The sequence below is a fragment of the Euprymna scolopes genome, chromosome 32 (assembly GCF_053919585.1).
Source record: "Euprymna scolopes isolate OS-2025 chromosome 32, ASM5391958v1, whole genome shotgun sequence".
In the NCBI taxonomy this organism is placed as follows: domain Eukaryota; kingdom Metazoa; phylum Mollusca; class Cephalopoda; order Sepiida; family Sepiolidae; genus Euprymna; species Euprymna scolopes.
The window spans coordinates 19,823,856-19,840,492 of NC_136513.1; the positions used below are offsets into that span (position 1 = coordinate 19,823,856).

Genomic DNA, 16,637 nt, shown 5'->3' on the forward strand with positions numbered 1-16,637 from the left:
CAAGAGCTGATGCTTGAATTTTTATAAAATCTAAAGTGTAAAATTCGCATAAAGAAGCTGCACTGTTATTGCCGCATATGAATGAATTCTGTTTCATTAATGACAAAAGACAAAATTTTGCATAGTTAGATATTCTTTAGAGTATTCAATGTTGAACGGAGAGTAGTAAATGTGTCAGGATGGCCAAGCGGTCTAAGGCGCTGCGTTCAGGTCGCAGTCGGGTGTTCCCGACGTGGGTTCGAATCCCACTTCTGACAACAAAAGCTGATGCTTGAATTTGTATAAAATCCACAGTGCTAAATTCGCATAAAGAAGCTGCACTGATATTGCCGCATATGAATGAATTTTTTTACATTAATGACAAAAGACAAAATTTTGCATAGTTAGATATTCTATAGAGTATTCACTGTTGAACGGAGACGAGTAAATGTGTCAGGATGGCCGAGCGGTCTAAGGCGCTGCGTTCAGGTCGCAGTCGGGTGTTCCCGGCGTCGGTTCGAATCCCACTTCTGACAACAAAAGCTGATGCTTGAATTTTTATAAAATCCACAGTGCTAAATTCGCATAAAGAAGCTGCACTGATATTGCCGCATATGAATGAATTTTGTTACATTAATGACAAAAGACAAAATTTTGCATAGTTAGATATTCTTTAGAGTATTCAATGTTGAACGGAGACGAGTAAATGTGTCAGGATGGCCGAGCGGTCTAAGGCGCTGCGTTCAGGTCGCAGTCGGGTGTTCCCGGCGTGGGTTCGAATCCCACCTCTGACAACAAAGCTGATGCTTGAATTTTTATAACATCCAAAGTGTAAAATTCGCATAAAGAAGCTGCACTGATATTGCCGCATATGAATGAATTTTGTTACATTAATGACAAAAGACAAAATTTTGCATAGTAATTCTTTAGAGTATTCAATGTTGAACGGAGACGAGTAAATGTGTCAGGATGGCCGAGCGGTCTAAGGCGCTGCGTTCAGGTCGCAGTCGGGTGTTCCCGGCGTGGGTTCGAATCCCACTTCTGACAACAAAAGCTGATGCTCGAATTTTTATAAAATCCAAAGTGTAAAATTCGCATAAAGAAGCTGCACTGATATTGCAGCATATGAATGAATTTTGTTACATTAATGACAAAAGACAAATTTTGCATAGTTAGATATTCTTTAGAGTATTCAATGTTGAACGGAGACGAGTAAATGTGTCAGGATGGCGTAGCGGTCTAAGGCGCTGCGTTCAGGTCGCAGTCGGGTGCTCACGGCGTGGGTTCGAATCCCACTTCTGACAACAAAAGATGATGCTAGAATTTTTTATAAAATCCAAAGTGTAAAATTCGCATAAAGAAGCTGCACTGATATTGCCGCATATGAATGAATTTTGTTACATTAATGACAAAAGAAAAAATTTTGCATAGTTAGATATTCTTAAGAGTATTCAATGTTGAACGGAGACGAGTAAATGTGTCAGGATGGCCGAGCGGTCTAAGGCGCTGCGTTCAGGTCGCAGTCGGGTGTTCCCGGCGTGGGTTCGAATCCCACTTCTAATAACAAAAGCTGATGCTTGAATTTTTATAAAATCCAAAGTGTAAAATTCGCACAAAGAAGCTGCACTGATATTGCCGCATATGAATGAATGTTGTTACATTAATGACAAAAGACAACATTTTGCATAGTTAGATATTCTTTAGAGTATTCAATGTTGAACGGAGACGAGTAAATGTGTCAGGATGGCCGAGCGGTCTAAGGCGCTGCGTTCAGGTCGCAGTCGGGTGTTCCCGGCGTGGGTTAGAATCCCACGTCTGACAACAAGTGATGATGCTTGAATTTTTATAAAATCCAAAGTGTAAAATTCGCATAAAGAAGCTGCACTGATATTGCCGCATATGAATGAATGTTGTTACATTAATGACAAAAGACAACATTTTGCATAGTTAGATATTCTTTAGAGTATTCAATGTTGAACGGAGACGAGTAAATGTGTCAGGATGGCCGAGCGGTCTAAGGCGCTGCGTTCAGGTCGCAGTCGGGTGTTCCCGGCGTGGGTTAGAATCCCACGTCTGACAACAAGTGATGATGCTTGAATTTTTATAAAATCCAAAGTGTAAAATTCGCATAAAGAAGCTGCACTGATATTGCCGCATATGAATGAATGTTGTTACATTAATGACAAAAGACAACAGTTTGCATAGTTAGATATTCTTTAGAGTATTCAATGTTGAACGGAGACGAGTAAATGTGTCAGGATGGCCGAGCGGTCTAAGGCGCTGCGTTCAGGTCGCAGTCGGGTGTTCCCGGCGTGGGTTAGAATCCCACGTCTGACAACAAGTGATGATGCTTGAATTTTTATAAAATCCAAAGTGTAAAATTCGCATAAAGAAGCTGCACTGATATTGCCGCATATGAATGAATGTTGTTACATTAATGACAAAAGACAACATTTTGCATAGTTAGATATTCTTTAGAGTATTCAATGTTGAACGGAGACGAGTAAATGTGTCAGGATGGCCGAGCGGTCTAAGGCGCTGCGTTCAGGTCGCAGTCGGGTGTTCCCGGCGTGGGTTAGAATCCCACGTCTGACAACAAGTGATGATGCTTGAATTTTTATAAAATCCAAAGTGTAAAATTCGCATAAAGAAGCTGCACTGATATTGCCGCATATGAATGAATGTTGTTACATTAATGACAAAAGACAACATTTTGCATAGTTAGATATTCTTTAGAGTATTCAATGTTGAACGGAGACGAGTAAATGTGTCAGGATGGCCGAGCGGTCTAAGGCGCTGCGTTCAGGTCGCAGTCGGGTGTTCCCGGCGTGGGTTAGAATCCCACGTCTGACAACAAGTGATGATGCTTGAATTTTTATAAAATCCAAAGTGTAAAATTCGCACAAAGAAGCTGCACTGATATTGCCGCATATGAATGAATGTTGTTACATTAATGACAAAAGACAAAATTTTGCATAGTTAGATATTCTTTAGAGTATTCAATGTTGAACGGAGACGAGTAAATGTGTCAGGATGGCCGAGCGGTCTAAGGCGCTGCGTTCAGGTCGCAGTCGGGTGTTCCCGGCGTGGGTTAGAATCCCACGTCTGACAACAAGTGATGATGCTTGAATTTTTATAAAATCCAAAGTGTAAAATTCGCATAAAGAAGCTGCACTGATATTGCCGCATATGAATGAATGTTGTTACATTAATGACAAAAGACAACATTTTGCATAGTTAGATATTCTTTAGAGTATTCAATGTTGAACGGAGACGAGTAAATGTGTCAGGATGGCCGAGCGGTCTAAGGCGCTGCGTTCAGGTCGCAGTCGGGTGTTCCCGGCGTGGGTTAGAATCCCACGTCTGACAACAAGTGATGATGCTTGAATTTTTATAAAATCCAAAGTGTAAAATTCGCATAAAGAAGCTGCACTGATATTGCCGCATATGAATGAATGTTGTTACATTAATGACAAAAGACAACATTTTGCATAGTTAGATATTCTTTAGAGTATTCAATGTTGAACGGAGACGAGTAAATGTGTCAGGATGGCCGAGCGGTCTAAGGCGCTGCGTTCAGGTCGCAGTCGGGTGTTCCCGGCGTGGGTTAGAATCCCACGTCTGACAACAAGTGATGATGCTTGAATTTTTATAAAATCCAAAGTGTAAAATTCGCATAAAGAAGCTGCACTGATATTGCCGCATATGAATGAATGTTGTTACATTAATGACAAAAGACAACATTTTGCATAGTTAGATATTCTTTAGAGTATTCAATGTTGAACGGAGACGAGTAAATGTGTCAGGATGGCCGAGCGGTCTAAGGCGCTGCGTTCAGGTCGCAGTCGGGTGTTCCCGGCGTGGGTTAGAATCCCACGTCTGACAACAAGTGATGATGCTTGAATTTTTATAAAATCCAAAGTGTAAAATTCGCATAAAGAAGCTGCACTGATATTGCCGCATATGAATGAATGTTGTTACATTAATGACAAAAGACAACATTTTGCATAGTTAGATATTCTTTAGAGTATTCAATGTTGAACGGAGACGAGTAAATGTGTCAGGATGGCCGAGCGGTCTAAGGCGCTGCGTTCAGGTCGCAGTCGGGTGTTCCCGGCGTGGGTTAGAATCCCACGTCTGACAACAAGTGATGATGCTTGAATTTTTATAAAATCCAAAGTGTAAAATTCGCATAAAGAAGCTGCACTGATATTGCCGCATATGAATGAATGTTGTTACATTAATGACAAAAGACAACATTTTGCATAGTTAGATATTCTTTAGAGTATTCAATGTTGAACGGAGACGAGTAAATGTGTCAGGATGGCCGAGCGGTCTAAGGCGCTGCGTTCAGGTCGCAGTCGGGTGTTCCCGGCGTGGGTTAGAATCCCACGTCTGACAACAAGTGATGATGCTTGAATTTTTATAAAATCCAAAGTGTAAAATTCGCATAAAGAAGCTGCACTGATATTGCCGCATATGAATGAATGTTGTTACATTAATGACAAAAGACAAAATTTTGCATAGTTAGATATTCTTTAGAGTATTCAATGTTGAACGGAGACGAGTAAATGTGTCAGGATGGCCGAGCGGTCTAAGGCGCTGCGTTCAGGTCGCAGTCGGGTGTTCCCGGCGTGGGTTAGAATCCCACGTCTGACAACAAGTGATGATGCTTGAATTTTTATAAAATCCAAAGTGTAAAATTCGCACAAAGAAGCTGCACTGATATTGCCGCATATGAATGAATGTTGTTACATTAATGACAAAAGACAAAATTTTGCATAGTTAGATATTCTTTAGAGTATTCAATGTTGAACGGAGACGAGTAAATGTGTCAGGATGGCCGAGCGGTCTAAGGCGCTGCGTTCAGGTCGCAGTCGGGTGTTCCCGGCGTGGGTTAGAATCCCACGTCTGACAACAAGTGATGATGCTTGAATTTTTATAAAATCCAAAGTGTAAAATTCGCATAAAGAAGCTGCACTGATATTGCCGCATATGAATGAATGTTGTTACATTAATGACAAAAGACAACATTTTGCATAGTTAGATATTCTTTAGAGTATTCAATGTTGAACGGAGACGAGTAAATGTGTCAGGATGGCCGAGCGGTCTAAGGCGCTGCGTTCAGGTCGCAGTCGGGTGTTCCCGGCGTGGGTTAGAATCCCACGTCTGACAACAAGTGATGATGCTTGAATTTTTATAAAATCCAAAGTGTAAAATTCGCATAAAGAAGCTGCACTGATATTGCCGCATATGAATGAATTTTGTTACATTAATGACAAAAGACAAAATGTTGCATAGTTAGATATTCTTTAGAGTATTCAATGTTGAACGGAGACGAGTAAATGTGTCAGGATGGCGTAGCGGTCTAAGGCGCTGCGTTCAGGTCGCAGTCGGGTGTTCCCGGCGTGGGTTCGAATCCCACTTCTGACAACAAAAGATGATGCTAGAATTTTTATAAAATCCAAAGTGTAAAATTCGCATAAAGAAGCTGCACTGATATTGCCGCATATGAATGAATTTTGTTACATTAATGACAAAAGACAAAATTTTGCATAGTTAGATATTCTTTAGAGTATTCAATGTTGAACGGAGACGAGTAAATGTGTCAGGACGGCCGAGCGGTCTAAGGCGCTGCGTTCAGGTCGCAGTCGGGTGTTCCCGGCGTGGGTTCGAATCCCACTTCTGACAACAAAAGCTGATGCTTGAATTTTTATAAAATCCAAAGTGTAAAATTCGCATGAAGAAGCTGCACTGATATTGCCGCATATGAATGAATTTTGTTACATTAATGACAAAAGACAAAATTTTGCATAGTTAGATATTCTTTAGAGTATTCAATGTTGAACGTCGACGAGTAAATGTGTCAGGATGGCCGAGCGGTCTAAGGCGCTGCGTTCAGCTCGCAGTCGGGTGTTCCCGGCGTGGGTTCGAATCCCACTTCTGACAACAAAAGATGATGCTAGAATTTTTTATAAAATCCAAAGTGTAAAATTCGCATAAAGAAGCTGCACTGATATTGCCGCATATGAATTAATTTTGTTACATTAATGACAAAAGACAAAATTTTGCATAGTTAGATATTCTTTAGAGTATTCAATGTTGAACGGAGACGAGTAAATGTGTCAGGATGGCAAAGCGGTCTAAGGCGCTGCGTTCAGGTCGCAGTCGGGTGTTCCCGGCGTGGGTTCGAATCCCACTTCTTACCACAAAAGCTGATGCTTGAATTTTTATAAAATCCAAAGTGTAACATTCGCATAAAGAAGCTGCACTGATATTGCCGCAGATGAATGAATTTGGTTACATTAATGACAAAAGACAAAATTTTGCATAGTTAGATATTCTTTAGAGTATTCAATGTTGAACGGAGACGAGTAAATGTGTCAGGATGGCCGAGCGGTCTAAGGCGCTGCGTTCAGCTCGCAGTCGGGTGTTCCCGGCGTGGGTTCGAATCCCACTTCTGACAACAAAAGATGATGCTAGAATTTTTTATAAAATCCAAAGTGTAAAATTCGCATAAAGAAGCTGCACTGATATTGCCGCATATGAATGAATTTTGTTACATTAATGACAAAAGACAAAATTGTGCATAGTTAGATATTCTTAAGAGTATTCAATGTTGAACGGAGACGAGTAAATGTGTCAGGATGGCCGAGCGGTCTAAGGCGCTGCGTTCAGGTCGCAGTCGGGTGTTCCCGGCGTGGGTTCGAATCCCACTTCTGACAACAAAAGCTGATGCTTGAATTTTTATAAAATCCAAAGTGTAAAATTCGCACAAAGAAGCTGCACTGATATTGCCGCATATGAATGAATTTTGTTACATTAATGACAAAAGACAAAATTTTGCATAGTTAGATATTCTTTAGAGTATTCAATGTTGAACGTCGACGAGTAAATGTGTCAGGATGGCCGAGCGGTCTAAGGCGCTGCGTTCAGGTCGCAGTCGGGTGTTCCCGGCGTGGGTTCGAATCCCACTTCTGACAAGAATAGCTGAGTCTTGAATTTTTATAAAATCCAAAGTGTAAAATTCGCATAAAGAAGCTGCACTGATATTGCCGCATATGAATGAATTTTGTTACATTAATGACAAAAGACAAAATTTTGCATAGTTAGATATTCTTTAGAGTATTCAATGTTGAACGGAGACGAGTAAATGTGTCAGGATGGCCGAGCGGTCTAAGGCGCTGCGTTCAGCTCGCAGTCGGGTGTTCCCGGCGTGGGTTCGAATCCCACTTCTGACAACAAAAGATGATGCTAGAATTTTTTATAAAATCCAAAGTGTAAAATTCGCATAAAGAAGCTGCACTGATATTGCCGCATATGAATGAATTTTGTTACATTAATGACAAAAGACAAAATTTTGCATAGTTAGATATTCTTTAGAGTATTAAATGTTGAACGGAGACAAGTAAATGTGTCAGGATGGCCGAGCGGTCTAAGGCGCTGCGTTCAGGTCGCAGTCGGGTGTTCCCGGCGTGGGTTCGAATCCCACTTCTTACAACAAAAGCTGATGCTTGAATTTTTATAAAATCCAAAGTGTAAAATGCGCATAAAGAAGCTGCACTGATATTGCCGCATATGAATGAATTTTGTTACATTAATGACAAAAGACAAAATTGTGCATAGTTAGATATTCTTTAGAGTATTCAATGTTGAACGGAGACGAGTAAATGTGTCAGGATGGCCGAGCGGTCTAAGGCGCTGCGTTCAGGTCGCAGTCGGGTGTTCCCGGCGTGGGTTCGAATCCCACTTCTGACAACAAAAGCTGATGCTTGAATTTTTATAAAATCCAAAGTGTAAAATTCGCACAAAGAAGCTGCACTGATATTGCCGCATATGAATGAATTTTGTTACATTAATGACAAAAGACAAAATTTTGCATAGTTAGATATTCTTTAGAGTATTCAATGTTGAACGGAGACGAGTAAATGTGTCAGGATGTCCGAGCGGTCTAAGGCGCTGCGTTCAGCTCGCAGTCGGGTGTTCCCGGCGTGGGTTCGAATCCCACTTTTGACAACAAAAGATGATGCTAGAATTTTTTATAAAATCCAAAGTGTAAAATTCGCATACAGAAGCTGCACTGATATTGCCGCATATGAATGAATTTTGTTACATTAATGACAAAAGACAAAATTTTGCATAGTTAGATATTCTTTAGAGTATTCAATGTTGAACGGAGACGAGTAAATGTGTCAGGATGGCCGAGCGGTCTAAGGCGCTGCGTTCAGGTCGCAGTCGGGTGTTCCCGGCGTGGGTTCGAATCCAACTTCTGACAACAAAAGCTGATGCTTGAATTTTTATAAAATCCAAAGTGTAAAATTCGCACAAAGAAGCTGCACTGATATTGCCGCATATGAATGCATTTTGTTACATTAATGACAAAAGACAAAATTTTGCATAGTTAGATATTCTTTAGAGTATTCAATGTTGAACGGAGAACAGTAAATCTGTCAGGATGGCCGAGCGGTCTAAGGCGCTGCGTTCAGGTCGCAGTCGGGTGTTCCGGGCGTGGGTTCGAATCCCACTTCTGACAACAAAAGATGATGCTAGAATTTTTTATAAAATCCAAAGTGTAAAATTCGCATAAAGAAGCTGCACTGATATTGCCGCATATGAATGAATTTTGTTACATTAATGACAAAAGACAAAATTTTGCATAGTTAGATATTCTTTAGAGTATTCAATGTTGAACGGAGACGAGTAAATGTGTCAGGATGGCCGAGCGGTCTAAGGCGCTGCGTTCAGGTCGCAGTCGGGTGTTCCCGGCGTGGGTTCGAATCCCACTTCTGACAACAAAAGCTGATGCTTGAATTTTTATAAAATCCAAAGTGTAAAATTCGCACAAAGAAGCTGCACTGATATTGCCGCATATGAATGAATTTTGTTACATTAATGACAAAAGACAAAATTTTGCATAGTTAGATATTCTTTAGAGTATTCAATGTTGAACGGAGACGAGTAAATGTGTCAGGATTGCCGAGCGGTCTAAGGCGCTGCGTTCAGGTCGCAGTCGGGTGTTCCGGGCGTGGGTTCGAATCCCACTTCTGACAACAAAAGATGATGGTAGAATTTTTTATAAAATCCAAAGTGTAAAATTCGCATAAAGAAGCTGCACTGATATTGCCGCATATGAATGCATTTTGTTACATTAATGACAAAAGACAAAATTTTGCATAGTTAGATATTCTTTAGAGTATTCAATGTTGAACGGAGACGAGTAAATGTGTCAGGATGGCCGAGCGGTCTAAGGCGCTGCGTTCAGGTCGCAGTCGGGTGTTCCCGGCGTGGGTTCGAATCCCACTTCTGACAACAAAAGCTGATGCTTGAATTTTTATAAAATCCAAAGTGTAAAATTCGCATAAAGAAGCTGCACTGATATTGCCGCATATGAATGAATTTTGTTACATTAATGACAAAAGACAAAATTTTGCATAGTTAGATATTCTTTAGAGTATTCAATGTTGAACGGAGACGAGTAAATGTGTCAGGATGGCCGAGCGGTCTAAGGCGCTGCGTTCAGGTCGCAGTCGGGTGTTCCCGGCGTGGGTTCGAATCCCACTTCTGACAACAAAAGCTGATGCTTGAATTTTTATAAAATCCAAAGTGTAAAATTCGCATAAAGAAGCTGCACTGATATTGCCGCATATGAATGAATTTTGTTACATTAATGACAAAAGACAAAATTTTGCATAGTTAGATATTCTTAAGAGTATTCAATGTTGAACGGAGACGAGTAAATGTGTCAGGATGGCCGAGCGGTCTAAGGCGCTGCGTTCAGGTCGCAGTCGGGTGTTCCCGGCGTGGGTTCGAATCCCACTTCTGACAACAGAAGCTGATGCTTGAATTTTTATAAAATCCAAAGTGTAAAATTCGCATAAAGAAGCTGCACTGATATTGCCGCATATGAATGAATTTTGTTACATTAATGACAAAAGACAAAATTTTGCATAGTTAGATATTCTTTAGAGTATTCAATGTTGAACGGAGACGAGTAAATGTGTCAGGATGGCCGAGCGGTCTAAGGCGCTGCGTTCAGGTCGCAGTCGGGTGTTCCCGGCGTGGGTTCGAATCCCACTTCTGACAACAAAAGATGATGCTTAAATTTTTATAAAATCCAAAGTGTAAAATTCGCATAAAGAAGCTGCACTGATATTGCCGCATATGAATGAATTTTGTTACATTAATGACAAAAGACAAAATTTTGCATAGTTAGATATTCTTTAGAGTATTCAATGTTGAACGGAGACGAGTAAAATGAGTCAGGATGGCCGAGCGGTCTAAGGCCCTGCGTTCGGGTCGCAGTCGGGTGTTCCCGGCGTGGGTTCGAATCCCTCTTCTGACAACAAAAGCTGATGCTTGAATTTTTATAAAATCCAAAGTGTAAAATTCGCATAAAGAAGCTGCACTGATATTGCCGCATATGAATGAATTTTGTTACATTAATGACAAAAGACAAAATTTTGCATAGTTAGATATTCTTAAGAGTATTCAATGTTGAACGGAGACGAGTAAATGTGTCAGGATGGCCGAGCGGTCTAAGGCGCTGCGTTCAGGTCGCAGTCGGGTGTTCCCGGCGTGGGTTCGAATCCCACTTCTGACAACAGAAGCTGATGCTTGAATTTTTATAAAATCCAAAGTGTAAAATTCGCATAAAGAAGCTGCACTGATATTGCCGCATATGAATGAATTTTGTTACATTAATGACAAAAGACAAAATTTTGCATAGTTAGATATTCTTTAGAGTATTCAATGTTGAACGGAGACGAGTAAATGTGTCAGGATGGCCGAGCGGTCTAAGGCGCTGCGTTCAGGTCGCAGTCGGGTGTTCCCGGCGTGGGTTCGAATCCCACTTCTGACAACAAAAGCTGATGCTTGAATTTTTATAAAATCCAAAGTGTAAAATTCGCATAAAGAAGCTGCACTGATATTGCCGCATATGAATGAATTTTGTTACATTAATGACAAAAGACAAAATTTTGCATAGTTAGATATTCTTAAGAGTATTCAATGTTGAACGGAGACGAGTAAATGTGTCAGGATGGCCGAGCGGTCTAAGGCGCTGCGTTCAGGTCGCAGTCGGGTGTTCCCGGCGTGGGTTCGAATCCCACTTCTGACAACAAAAGCTGATGCTTGAATTTTTATAAAATCCAAAGTGTAAAATTCGCATAAAGAAGCTGCACTGATATTGCCGCATATGAATGAATTTTGTTACATTAATGACAAAAGACAAAATTTTGCATAGTTAGATATTCTTTAGAGTATTCAATGTTGAACGGAGACGAGTAAAATGAGTCAGGATGGCCGAGCGGTCTAAGGCCCTGCGTTCAGGTCGCAGTCGGGTGTTCCCGGCGTGGGTTCGAATCCCTCTTCTGACAACAAAAGCTGATGCTTGAATTTTTATAAAATCCAAAGTGTAAAATTCGCATAAAGAAGCTGCACTGATATTGCCGCATATGAATGAATTTTGTTACATTAATGACAAAAGACAAAATTTTGCATAGTTAGATATTCTTTAGAGTATTCAATGTTGAACGGAGACGAGTAAATGTGTCAGGATGGCCGAGCGGTCTAAGGCGCTGCGTTCAGGTCGCAGTCGGGTGTTCCCGGCGTGGGTTCGAATCCCACTTCTGACAACAAAAGCTGATGCTTGAATTTTTATAAAATCCAAAGTGAAAAATTCGCATAAAGAAGCTGCACTGATATTGCCGCATATGAATGAATTTTGTTACATTAATGACAAAAGACAAAATTTTGCATAGTTAGATATTCTTTAGAGTATTCAATGTTGAACGGAGACGAGTAAATGTGTCAGGATGGCCGAGCGGTCTAAGGCGCTGCGTTCAGGTCGCAGTCGGGTGTTCCCGGCGTGGGTTCGAATCCCACTTCTGACAACAAAAGCTGATGCTTGAATTTTTATAAAATCCAAAGTGTAAAATTCGCATAAAGAAGCTGCACTGATATTGCCGCATATGAATGAATTTTGTTACATTAATGACAAAAGACAAAATTTTGCATAGTTAGATATTCTTAAGAGTATTCAATGTTGAACGGAGACGAGTAAATGTGTCAGGATGGCGTAGCGGTCTAAGGCGCTGCGTTCAGGTCGCAGTCGGGTGTTCCCGGCGTGGGTTCGAATCCCACTTCTGACAACAAAAGCTGATGCTTGAATTTTTATAAAATCCAAAGTGTAAAATTCGCATAAAGAAGCTGCACTGATATTGCCGCATATGAATGAATTTTGTTACATTAATGACAAAAGACAAAGTTTTGCATAGTTAGATATTCTTTAGAGTATTCAATGTTGAACGGAGACGAGTGAATGTGTCAGGATGGCCGAGCGGTCTAAGGCGCTGCGTTCAGGTCGCAGTCGGGTGTTCCCGGCGTGGGTTCGAATCCCACTTCTGACAACAAAAGCTGATGCTTGAATTTTTATAAAATCCAAAGTGTAAAATTCGCATAAAGAAGCTGCACTGATATTGCCGCATATGAATGAATTTTGTTACATTAATGACAAAAGACAAAATTTTGCATAGTTAGATATTCTTAAGAGTATTCAATGTTGAACGGAGACGAGTAAATGTGTCAGGATGGCCGAGCGGTCTAAGGCGCTGCGTTCAGGTCGCAGTCGGGTGTTCCCGGCGTGGGTTCGAATCCCACTTCTGACAACAAAAGCTGATGCCTGAATTTTTATAAAATCCAAAGTGTAAAATTCGCATAAAGAAGCTGCACTGATATTGCCGCATATGAATGAATTTTGTTACATTAATGACAAAAGACAAAATTTTGCATAGTTAGATATTCTTTAGAGTATTCAATGTTGAACGGAGACGAGTAAATGTGTCAGGATGGCCGAGCGGTCTAAGGCGCTGCGTTCAGGTCGCAGTCGGGTGTTCCCGGCGTGGGTTCGAATCCCACTTCTGACAACAAAAGCTGATGCTTGAATTTTTATAAAATCCAAAGTGTAAAATTCGCATAAAGAAGCTGCACTGATATTGCCGCATATGAATGAATGTTGTCACATTAATGACAAAAGACAAAATTTTTCATAGTTAGATATTCTTTAGAGTATTCAATGTTGAACGGAGACGAGTAAATGTGTCAGGATGGCCGAGCGGTCTAAGGCGCTGCGTTCAGGTCGAAGTCGGGTGTTCCCGGCGTGGGTTCGAATCCCACTTCTGACAACAAAAGATGATGCTTGAATTTTTATAAAATCCAAAGTGTAAAATTCGCATAAAGAAGCTGCACTGATATTGCCGCATATGAATGAATTTTGTTACATTAATGACAAAAGACAAAATTTTGCATAGTTAGATATTCTTTAGAGTATTCAATGTTGAACGGAGACGAGTAAATGTGTCAGGATGGCCGAGCGGTCTAAGGCGCTGCGTTCAGGTCGAAGTCGGGTGTTCCCGGCGTGGGTTCGAATCCCACTTCTGACAACAAAAGCTGATGCTTGAATTTTTATAAAATCCAAAGTGTAAAATTCGCATAAAGAAGCTGCACTGATATTGCCGCATATGAATGAATTTTGTTACATTAATGACAAAAGACAAAATTTTGCATAGTTAGATATTCTTTAGAGTATTCAATGTTGAACGGAGACGAGTAAATGTGTCAGGATGGCCGAGCGGTCTAAGGCGCTGCGTTCAGATCGCAGTCGGGTGTTCCCGGCGTGGGTTCGAATCCCACTTCTGACAACAAAAGATGATGCTAGAATTTTTATAAAATCCAAAGTGTAAAATTCGCATAAAGAAGCTGCACTGATATTGCCGCATATGAATGAATTTTGTTACATTAATGACAAAAGACAAAATTTTGCATAGTTAGATATTCTTTAGAGTATTCAATGTTGAACGGAGACGAGTAAATGTGTCAGGATGGCCGAGCGGTCTAAGGCGCTGCGTTCAGGTCGAAGTCGGGTGTTCCCGGCGTGGGTTCGAATCCCACTTCTGACAACAAAAGATGATGCTAGAATTTTTATAAAATCCAAAGTGTAAAATTCGCATAAAGAAGCTGCACTGATATTGCCGCATATGAATGAATTTTGTTACATTAATGACAAAAGACAAAATTTTGCATAGTTAGATATTCTTAAGAGTATTCAATGTTGAACGGAGACGAGTAAATGTGTCAGGATGGCCGAGCGGTCTAAGGCGCTGCGTTCAGGTCGCAGTCGGGTGTTCCCGGCGTGGGTTCGAATCCCACTTCTGACAACAAAAGCTGATGCTTGAATTTTTATAAAATCCAAAGTGTAAAATTCGCATAAAGAAGCTGCACTGATATTGCCGCATATGAATGAATTTTGTTACATTAATGACAAAAGACAAAATTTTGCATAGTTAGATATTCTTTAGAGTATTCAATGTTGAACGGAGACGAGTAAAATGAGTCAGGATGGCCGAGCGGTCTAAGGCCCTGCGTTCAGGTCGCAGTCGGGTGTTCCCGGCGTGGGTTCGAATCCCTCTTCTGACAACAAAAGCTGATGCTTGAATTTTTATAAAATCCAAAGTGTAAAATTCGCATAAAGAAGCTGCACTGATATTGCCGCATATGAATGAATTTTGTTACATTAATGACAAAAGACAAAATTTTGCATAGTTCGATATTCTTTAGAGTATTCAATGTTGAACGGAGACGAGTAAATGTGTCAGGATGGCCGAGCGGTCTAAGGCGCTGCGTTCAGGTCGCAGTCGGGTGTTCCCGGCGTGGGTTCGAATCCCACTTCTGACAACAAAAGCTGATGCTTGAATTTTTATAAAATCCAAAGTGTAAAATTCGCATAAAGAAGCTGCACTGATATTGCCGCATATGAATGAATTTTGTTACATTAATGACAAAAGACAAAATTTTGCATAGTTAGATATTCTTTAGAGTATTCAATGTTGAACGGAGACGAGTAAATGTGTCAGGATGGCCGAGCGGTCTAAGGCGCTGCGTTCAGGTCGCAGTCGGGTGTTCCCGGCGTGGGTTCGAATCCCACTTCTGACAACAAAAGCTGATGCTTGAATTTTTATAAAATCCAAAGTGTAAAATTCGCATAAAGAAGCTGCACTGATATTGCCGCATATGAATGAATTTTGTTACATTAATGACAAAAGACAAAATTTTGCATAGTTAGATATTCTTAAGAGTATTCAATGTTGAACGGAGACGAGTAAATGTGTCAGGATGGCCGAGCGGTCTAAGGCGCTGCGTTCAGGTCGCAGTCGGGTGTTCCCGGCGTGGGTTCGAATCCCACTTCTGACAACAAAAGCTGATGCGTGAATTTTTATAAAATCCAAAGTGTAAAATTCGCATAAAGAAGCTGCACTGATATTGCCGCATATGAATGAATTTTGTTACATTAATGACAAAAGACAAAGTTTTGCATAGTTAGATATTCTTTAGAGTATTCAATGTTGAACGGAGACGAGTGAATGTGTCAGGATGGCCGAGCGGTCTAAGGCGCTGCGTTCAGGTCGCAGTCGGGTGTTCCCGGCGTGGGTTCGAATCCCACTTCTGACAACAAAAGCTGATGCTTGAATTTTTATAAAATCCAAAGTGTAAAATTCGCATAAAGAAGCTGCACTGATATTGCCGCATATGAATGAATTTTGTTACATTAATGACAAAAGACAAAATTTTGCATAGTTAGATATTCTTAAGAGTATTCAATGTTGAACGGAGACGAGTAAATGTGTCAGGATGGCCGAGCGGTCTAAGGCGCTGCGTTCAGGTCGCAGTCGGGTGTTCCCGGCGTGGGTTCGAATCCCACTTCTGACAACAAAAGCTGATGCCTGAATTTTTATAAAATCCAAAGTGTAAAATTCGCATAAAGAAGCTGCACTGATATTGCCGCATATGAATGAATTTTGTTACATTAATGACAAAAGACAAAATTTTGCATAGTTAGATATTCTTTAGAGTATTCAATGTTGAACGGAGACGAGTAAATGTGTCAGGATGGCCGAGCGGTCTAAGGCGCTGCGTTCAGGTCGCAGTCGGGTGTTCCCGGCGTGGGTTCGAATCCCACTTCTGACAACAAAAGCTGATGCTTGAATTTTTATAAAATCCAAAGTGTAAAATTCGCATAAAGAAGCTGCACTGATATTGCCGCATATGAATGAATTTTGTTACATTAATGACAAAAGACAAAATTTTGCATAGTTAGATATTCTTTAGAGTATTCAATGTTGAACGGAGACGAGTAAATGTGTCAGGATGGCCGAGCGGTCTAAGGCGCTGCGTTCAGGTCGAAGTCGGGTGTTCCCGGCGTGGGTTCGAATCCCACTTCTGACAACAAAAGATGATGCTAGAATTTTTATAAAATCCAAAGTGTAAAATTCGCATAAAGAAGCTGCACTGATATTGCCGCATATGAATGAATTTTGTTACATTAATGACAAAAGACAAAATTTTGCATAGTTAGATATTCTTAAGAGTATTCAATGTTGAACGGAGACGAGTAAATGTGTCAGGATGGCCGAGCGGTCTAAGGCGCTGCGTTCAGGTCGCAGTCGGGTGTTCCCGGCGTGGGTTCGAATCCCACTTCTGACAACAAAAGCTGATGCTTGAATTTTTATAAAATCCAAAGTGTAAAATTCGCATAAAGAAGCTGCACTGATATTGCCGCATATGAATGAATTTTGTTACATTAATGACAAAAGACAAAATTTTGC

General features: G+C 40.8%; 63 non-coding genes across 63 annotated transcripts; all 63 read left to right on the forward strand.

Moving 5' to 3' along the window:
• The first annotated feature begins 173 nt into the window (after positions 1-173).
• Positions 174-257, forward strand: Trnal-cag (transfer RNA leucine (anticodon CAG)). The gene has a single exon. It is a non-coding gene; the product is annotated as a tRNA-Leu (tRNA).
• A 174-nt stretch (positions 258-431) lies between these two features.
• Trnal-cag (transfer RNA leucine (anticodon CAG)) lies at positions 432-515 on the forward strand. The gene has a single exon. It is a non-coding gene; the product is annotated as a tRNA-Leu (tRNA).
• A 174-nt stretch (positions 516-689) lies between these two features.
• Positions 690-773, forward strand: Trnal-cag (transfer RNA leucine (anticodon CAG)). The gene has a single exon. It is a non-coding gene; the product is annotated as a tRNA-Leu (tRNA).
• A 169-nt stretch (positions 774-942) lies between these two features.
• On the forward strand, positions 943-1,026 carry Trnal-cag (transfer RNA leucine (anticodon CAG)). Its single transcript has one exon. It is a non-coding gene; the product is annotated as a tRNA-Leu (tRNA).
• Positions 1,027-1,199: 173 nt separating this feature from the next.
• Trnal-cag (transfer RNA leucine (anticodon CAG)) lies at positions 1,200-1,283 on the forward strand. The gene has a single exon. It is a non-coding gene; the product is annotated as a tRNA-Leu (tRNA).
• A 175-nt stretch (positions 1,284-1,458) lies between these two features.
• Positions 1,459-1,542, forward strand: Trnal-cag (transfer RNA leucine (anticodon CAG)). Its single transcript has one exon. It is a non-coding gene; the product is annotated as a tRNA-Leu (tRNA).
• A 174-nt stretch (positions 1,543-1,716) lies between these two features.
• Positions 1,717-1,800, forward strand: Trnal-cag (transfer RNA leucine (anticodon CAG)). Its single transcript has one exon. It is a non-coding gene; the product is annotated as a tRNA-Leu (tRNA).
• A 174-nt stretch (positions 1,801-1,974) lies between these two features.
• Trnal-cag (transfer RNA leucine (anticodon CAG)) lies at positions 1,975-2,058 on the forward strand. The gene has a single exon. It is a non-coding gene; the product is annotated as a tRNA-Leu (tRNA).
• Positions 2,059-2,232: 174 nt separating this feature from the next.
• Trnal-cag (transfer RNA leucine (anticodon CAG)) lies at positions 2,233-2,316 on the forward strand. Its single transcript has one exon. It is a non-coding gene; the product is annotated as a tRNA-Leu (tRNA).
• Positions 2,317-2,490: 174 nt separating this feature from the next.
• Trnal-cag (transfer RNA leucine (anticodon CAG)) lies at positions 2,491-2,574 on the forward strand. The gene has a single exon. It is a non-coding gene; the product is annotated as a tRNA-Leu (tRNA).
• Positions 2,575-2,748: 174 nt separating this feature from the next.
• Positions 2,749-2,832, forward strand: Trnal-cag (transfer RNA leucine (anticodon CAG)). Its single transcript has one exon. It is a non-coding gene; the product is annotated as a tRNA-Leu (tRNA).
• A 174-nt stretch (positions 2,833-3,006) lies between these two features.
• On the forward strand, positions 3,007-3,090 carry Trnal-cag (transfer RNA leucine (anticodon CAG)). The gene has a single exon. It is a non-coding gene; the product is annotated as a tRNA-Leu (tRNA).
• A 174-nt stretch (positions 3,091-3,264) lies between these two features.
• On the forward strand, positions 3,265-3,348 carry Trnal-cag (transfer RNA leucine (anticodon CAG)). Its single transcript has one exon. It is a non-coding gene; the product is annotated as a tRNA-Leu (tRNA).
• Positions 3,349-3,522: 174 nt separating this feature from the next.
• Trnal-cag (transfer RNA leucine (anticodon CAG)) lies at positions 3,523-3,606 on the forward strand. The gene has a single exon. It is a non-coding gene; the product is annotated as a tRNA-Leu (tRNA).
• A 174-nt stretch (positions 3,607-3,780) lies between these two features.
• Positions 3,781-3,864, forward strand: Trnal-cag (transfer RNA leucine (anticodon CAG)). Its single transcript has one exon. It is a non-coding gene; the product is annotated as a tRNA-Leu (tRNA).
• A 174-nt stretch (positions 3,865-4,038) lies between these two features.
• On the forward strand, positions 4,039-4,122 carry Trnal-cag (transfer RNA leucine (anticodon CAG)). Its single transcript has one exon. It is a non-coding gene; the product is annotated as a tRNA-Leu (tRNA).
• A 174-nt stretch (positions 4,123-4,296) lies between these two features.
• On the forward strand, positions 4,297-4,380 carry Trnal-cag (transfer RNA leucine (anticodon CAG)). Its single transcript has one exon. It is a non-coding gene; the product is annotated as a tRNA-Leu (tRNA).
• A 174-nt stretch (positions 4,381-4,554) lies between these two features.
• Positions 4,555-4,638, forward strand: Trnal-cag (transfer RNA leucine (anticodon CAG)). Its single transcript has one exon. It is a non-coding gene; the product is annotated as a tRNA-Leu (tRNA).
• A 174-nt stretch (positions 4,639-4,812) lies between these two features.
• Trnal-cag (transfer RNA leucine (anticodon CAG)) lies at positions 4,813-4,896 on the forward strand. The gene has a single exon. It is a non-coding gene; the product is annotated as a tRNA-Leu (tRNA).
• A 174-nt stretch (positions 4,897-5,070) lies between these two features.
• Trnal-cag (transfer RNA leucine (anticodon CAG)) lies at positions 5,071-5,154 on the forward strand. Its single transcript has one exon. It is a non-coding gene; the product is annotated as a tRNA-Leu (tRNA).
• A 174-nt stretch (positions 5,155-5,328) lies between these two features.
• Positions 5,329-5,412, forward strand: Trnal-cag (transfer RNA leucine (anticodon CAG)). Its single transcript has one exon. It is a non-coding gene; the product is annotated as a tRNA-Leu (tRNA).
• Positions 5,413-5,586: 174 nt separating this feature from the next.
• Positions 5,587-5,670, forward strand: Trnal-cag (transfer RNA leucine (anticodon CAG)). The gene has a single exon. It is a non-coding gene; the product is annotated as a tRNA-Leu (tRNA).
• A 174-nt stretch (positions 5,671-5,844) lies between these two features.
• Trnal-cag (transfer RNA leucine (anticodon CAG)) lies at positions 5,845-5,928 on the forward strand. Its single transcript has one exon. It is a non-coding gene; the product is annotated as a tRNA-Leu (tRNA).
• A 433-nt stretch (positions 5,929-6,361) lies between these two features.
• On the forward strand, positions 6,362-6,445 carry Trnal-cag (transfer RNA leucine (anticodon CAG)). The gene has a single exon. It is a non-coding gene; the product is annotated as a tRNA-Leu (tRNA).
• A 175-nt stretch (positions 6,446-6,620) lies between these two features.
• Positions 6,621-6,704, forward strand: Trnal-cag (transfer RNA leucine (anticodon CAG)). Its single transcript has one exon. It is a non-coding gene; the product is annotated as a tRNA-Leu (tRNA).
• A 174-nt stretch (positions 6,705-6,878) lies between these two features.
• On the forward strand, positions 6,879-6,962 carry Trnal-cag (transfer RNA leucine (anticodon CAG)). The gene has a single exon. It is a non-coding gene; the product is annotated as a tRNA-Leu (tRNA).
• A 174-nt stretch (positions 6,963-7,136) lies between these two features.
• Trnal-cag (transfer RNA leucine (anticodon CAG)) lies at positions 7,137-7,220 on the forward strand. The gene has a single exon. It is a non-coding gene; the product is annotated as a tRNA-Leu (tRNA).
• A 175-nt stretch (positions 7,221-7,395) lies between these two features.
• Trnal-cag (transfer RNA leucine (anticodon CAG)) lies at positions 7,396-7,479 on the forward strand. The gene has a single exon. It is a non-coding gene; the product is annotated as a tRNA-Leu (tRNA).
• Positions 7,480-7,653: 174 nt separating this feature from the next.
• Positions 7,654-7,737, forward strand: Trnal-cag (transfer RNA leucine (anticodon CAG)). Its single transcript has one exon. It is a non-coding gene; the product is annotated as a tRNA-Leu (tRNA).
• Positions 7,738-7,911: 174 nt separating this feature from the next.
• Trnal-cag (transfer RNA leucine (anticodon CAG)) lies at positions 7,912-7,995 on the forward strand. Its single transcript has one exon. It is a non-coding gene; the product is annotated as a tRNA-Leu (tRNA).
• A 175-nt stretch (positions 7,996-8,170) lies between these two features.
• Trnal-cag (transfer RNA leucine (anticodon CAG)) lies at positions 8,171-8,254 on the forward strand. The gene has a single exon. It is a non-coding gene; the product is annotated as a tRNA-Leu (tRNA).
• Positions 8,255-8,428: 174 nt separating this feature from the next.
• On the forward strand, positions 8,429-8,512 carry Trnal-cag (transfer RNA leucine (anticodon CAG)). Its single transcript has one exon. It is a non-coding gene; the product is annotated as a tRNA-Leu (tRNA).
• Positions 8,513-8,687: 175 nt separating this feature from the next.
• On the forward strand, positions 8,688-8,771 carry Trnal-cag (transfer RNA leucine (anticodon CAG)). Its single transcript has one exon. It is a non-coding gene; the product is annotated as a tRNA-Leu (tRNA).
• A 174-nt stretch (positions 8,772-8,945) lies between these two features.
• Trnal-cag (transfer RNA leucine (anticodon CAG)) lies at positions 8,946-9,029 on the forward strand. Its single transcript has one exon. It is a non-coding gene; the product is annotated as a tRNA-Leu (tRNA).
• Positions 9,030-9,204: 175 nt separating this feature from the next.
• Trnal-cag (transfer RNA leucine (anticodon CAG)) lies at positions 9,205-9,288 on the forward strand. The gene has a single exon. It is a non-coding gene; the product is annotated as a tRNA-Leu (tRNA).
• Positions 9,289-9,462: 174 nt separating this feature from the next.
• On the forward strand, positions 9,463-9,546 carry Trnal-cag (transfer RNA leucine (anticodon CAG)). The gene has a single exon. It is a non-coding gene; the product is annotated as a tRNA-Leu (tRNA).
• A 174-nt stretch (positions 9,547-9,720) lies between these two features.
• Positions 9,721-9,804, forward strand: Trnal-cag (transfer RNA leucine (anticodon CAG)). The gene has a single exon. It is a non-coding gene; the product is annotated as a tRNA-Leu (tRNA).
• A 174-nt stretch (positions 9,805-9,978) lies between these two features.
• Trnal-cag (transfer RNA leucine (anticodon CAG)) lies at positions 9,979-10,062 on the forward strand. Its single transcript has one exon. It is a non-coding gene; the product is annotated as a tRNA-Leu (tRNA).
• Positions 10,063-10,237: 175 nt separating this feature from the next.
• On the forward strand, positions 10,238-10,321 carry Trnap-cgg (transfer RNA proline (anticodon CGG)). The gene has a single exon. It is a non-coding gene; the product is annotated as a tRNA-Pro (tRNA).
• Positions 10,322-10,495: 174 nt separating this feature from the next.
• Positions 10,496-10,579, forward strand: Trnal-cag (transfer RNA leucine (anticodon CAG)). Its single transcript has one exon. It is a non-coding gene; the product is annotated as a tRNA-Leu (tRNA).
• Positions 10,580-10,753: 174 nt separating this feature from the next.
• Trnal-cag (transfer RNA leucine (anticodon CAG)) lies at positions 10,754-10,837 on the forward strand. The gene has a single exon. It is a non-coding gene; the product is annotated as a tRNA-Leu (tRNA).
• A 174-nt stretch (positions 10,838-11,011) lies between these two features.
• Positions 11,012-11,095, forward strand: Trnal-cag (transfer RNA leucine (anticodon CAG)). Its single transcript has one exon. It is a non-coding gene; the product is annotated as a tRNA-Leu (tRNA).
• A 175-nt stretch (positions 11,096-11,270) lies between these two features.
• Positions 11,271-11,354, forward strand: Trnal-cag (transfer RNA leucine (anticodon CAG)). Its single transcript has one exon. It is a non-coding gene; the product is annotated as a tRNA-Leu (tRNA).
• Positions 11,355-11,528: 174 nt separating this feature from the next.
• On the forward strand, positions 11,529-11,612 carry Trnal-cag (transfer RNA leucine (anticodon CAG)). The gene has a single exon. It is a non-coding gene; the product is annotated as a tRNA-Leu (tRNA).
• A 174-nt stretch (positions 11,613-11,786) lies between these two features.
• On the forward strand, positions 11,787-11,870 carry Trnal-cag (transfer RNA leucine (anticodon CAG)). Its single transcript has one exon. It is a non-coding gene; the product is annotated as a tRNA-Leu (tRNA).
• A 174-nt stretch (positions 11,871-12,044) lies between these two features.
• On the forward strand, positions 12,045-12,128 carry Trnal-cag (transfer RNA leucine (anticodon CAG)). Its single transcript has one exon. It is a non-coding gene; the product is annotated as a tRNA-Leu (tRNA).
• A 174-nt stretch (positions 12,129-12,302) lies between these two features.
• On the forward strand, positions 12,303-12,386 carry Trnal-cag (transfer RNA leucine (anticodon CAG)). Its single transcript has one exon. It is a non-coding gene; the product is annotated as a tRNA-Leu (tRNA).
• Positions 12,387-12,560: 174 nt separating this feature from the next.
• On the forward strand, positions 12,561-12,644 carry Trnal-cag (transfer RNA leucine (anticodon CAG)). The gene has a single exon. It is a non-coding gene; the product is annotated as a tRNA-Leu (tRNA).
• A 174-nt stretch (positions 12,645-12,818) lies between these two features.
• Positions 12,819-12,902, forward strand: Trnal-cag (transfer RNA leucine (anticodon CAG)). The gene has a single exon. It is a non-coding gene; the product is annotated as a tRNA-Leu (tRNA).
• A 174-nt stretch (positions 12,903-13,076) lies between these two features.
• Trnal-cag (transfer RNA leucine (anticodon CAG)) lies at positions 13,077-13,160 on the forward strand. The gene has a single exon. It is a non-coding gene; the product is annotated as a tRNA-Leu (tRNA).
• Positions 13,161-13,334: 174 nt separating this feature from the next.
• Trnal-cag (transfer RNA leucine (anticodon CAG)) lies at positions 13,335-13,418 on the forward strand. The gene has a single exon. It is a non-coding gene; the product is annotated as a tRNA-Leu (tRNA).
• A 174-nt stretch (positions 13,419-13,592) lies between these two features.
• Positions 13,593-13,676, forward strand: Trnal-cag (transfer RNA leucine (anticodon CAG)). Its single transcript has one exon. It is a non-coding gene; the product is annotated as a tRNA-Leu (tRNA).
• A 174-nt stretch (positions 13,677-13,850) lies between these two features.
• Positions 13,851-13,934, forward strand: Trnal-cag (transfer RNA leucine (anticodon CAG)). Its single transcript has one exon. It is a non-coding gene; the product is annotated as a tRNA-Leu (tRNA).
• A 174-nt stretch (positions 13,935-14,108) lies between these two features.
• Trnal-cag (transfer RNA leucine (anticodon CAG)) lies at positions 14,109-14,192 on the forward strand. Its single transcript has one exon. It is a non-coding gene; the product is annotated as a tRNA-Leu (tRNA).
• Positions 14,193-14,367: 175 nt separating this feature from the next.
• On the forward strand, positions 14,368-14,451 carry Trnal-cag (transfer RNA leucine (anticodon CAG)). The gene has a single exon. It is a non-coding gene; the product is annotated as a tRNA-Leu (tRNA).
• Positions 14,452-14,625: 174 nt separating this feature from the next.
• Positions 14,626-14,709, forward strand: Trnal-cag (transfer RNA leucine (anticodon CAG)). The gene has a single exon. It is a non-coding gene; the product is annotated as a tRNA-Leu (tRNA).
• Positions 14,710-14,883: 174 nt separating this feature from the next.
• Positions 14,884-14,967, forward strand: Trnal-cag (transfer RNA leucine (anticodon CAG)). Its single transcript has one exon. It is a non-coding gene; the product is annotated as a tRNA-Leu (tRNA).
• Positions 14,968-15,141: 174 nt separating this feature from the next.
• Trnal-cag (transfer RNA leucine (anticodon CAG)) lies at positions 15,142-15,225 on the forward strand. Its single transcript has one exon. It is a non-coding gene; the product is annotated as a tRNA-Leu (tRNA).
• Positions 15,226-15,399: 174 nt separating this feature from the next.
• Positions 15,400-15,483, forward strand: Trnal-cag (transfer RNA leucine (anticodon CAG)). The gene has a single exon. It is a non-coding gene; the product is annotated as a tRNA-Leu (tRNA).
• Positions 15,484-15,657: 174 nt separating this feature from the next.
• On the forward strand, positions 15,658-15,741 carry Trnal-cag (transfer RNA leucine (anticodon CAG)). The gene has a single exon. It is a non-coding gene; the product is annotated as a tRNA-Leu (tRNA).
• Positions 15,742-15,915: 174 nt separating this feature from the next.
• On the forward strand, positions 15,916-15,999 carry Trnal-cag (transfer RNA leucine (anticodon CAG)). Its single transcript has one exon. It is a non-coding gene; the product is annotated as a tRNA-Leu (tRNA).
• A 174-nt stretch (positions 16,000-16,173) lies between these two features.
• On the forward strand, positions 16,174-16,257 carry Trnal-cag (transfer RNA leucine (anticodon CAG)). Its single transcript has one exon. It is a non-coding gene; the product is annotated as a tRNA-Leu (tRNA).
• A 174-nt stretch (positions 16,258-16,431) lies between these two features.
• Trnal-cag (transfer RNA leucine (anticodon CAG)) lies at positions 16,432-16,515 on the forward strand. Its single transcript has one exon. It is a non-coding gene; the product is annotated as a tRNA-Leu (tRNA).
• The last annotated feature ends 122 nt before the right edge of the window (positions 16,516-16,637 follow it).